The sequence below is a fragment of the Diaphorina citri genome, unplaced genomic scaffold (genome assembly GCF_000475195.1).
Source record: "Diaphorina citri unplaced genomic scaffold, Diaci psyllid genome assembly version 1.1 scaffold7881, whole genome shotgun sequence".
Classification (NCBI taxonomy): Eukaryota; Metazoa; Arthropoda; class Insecta; order Hemiptera; family Psyllidae; genus Diaphorina; species Diaphorina citri.
The window spans coordinates 1-1,152 of record NW_007385257.1 but is presented as its reverse complement, the minus strand read 5'-3'; positions in this window follow the sequence as shown (position 1 = coordinate 1,152).

The following is a 1,152-nucleotide window of genomic DNA, read 5'->3' as shown; positions in this document are numbered from 1 at the left end:
TTTAAAAAAGGAAACAAGACATGTGTAGGCGGTGGGGGGTGATGAAATAAATAAGGCGCTGGATTTGATAATAATGAATATTCTTTTATTTAACACCAAACACACTACAAAAGAAATACCCAATAAGTGGACTGTATTAATATAATTACAAAACACAAGTTTTACGCCCAAGTGGCGGACTACTGAGACAAATATTAATAACTTGAAATAAATGTTCTTCCTTTGAATCCCGAATAAGTAAGTACTTATTAATTAACCCGGACTCTAAAGAGTCTAAACCCGATGTCTCTTGGACAAAATATTATTACACAAAATATTATTACACAAAATATCAATGGAAGTAGTTTACATAAAGTAACAAATAGAAGTTATTCACCCGCGATCTCTATATTATTATGTAGTTATTTCCCGGAGATCTCAAATTCACACAAAGTCTCATAAAGCAGTTGTTATTTATACAAATTCCCGACAAGTAGTGATTCACACAAAGTCTGCTCTAGTAGTTTGTTCTTTATACAAAGTCCCGACAAGTAGTGATTCACACAAGGTCTGCTCTAGTAGTTATTCTTTATACAAAGTCCCGACAAGTAGTGATTCACACAAAGTCTGTTCAAGTAGTTATTCTTTATACAAAGTCCCGACAAGTAGTGATTCACACAAAGTCTGTTCTAGTAGTTGTTCTTTATACAAATTCCCGACAAGTAGTGATTCACACAAAGTCTGCTCTAGTAGTGATTCTAGAAAGCCCAGTGCAGGGAGAAAGAAGATTCCCATTTCCACCCCCAACCCCTTATTATTGAGAGTGGTGGTACCAATAACCAATCACTTCTTACTCCCTGCCCCTGTCCCTTTTACCTTGGGGATCTGACGGTTCCCCTTTGAGCCGTCAACAGGGAGGTTGGAAAGGGAACTAACGACCTTATAACATGTGGAAGAGTATTTTATAATGTGACTTTTTTACTTTTTTTTAAGTCATCATACGAAATTTCTCTTTGGACTAGTTTGGACGTAATGGCGCCAACACACCAGCTGCCAGTCCAAATTAGCCCAAAGAGAAATTTCATGTGATGACAAATATACACTGAGCCAAATGAAATTCCGACCACCTTGAAAATTTAATTTTTGGTAATTTGACACTAATCAAAACAATGA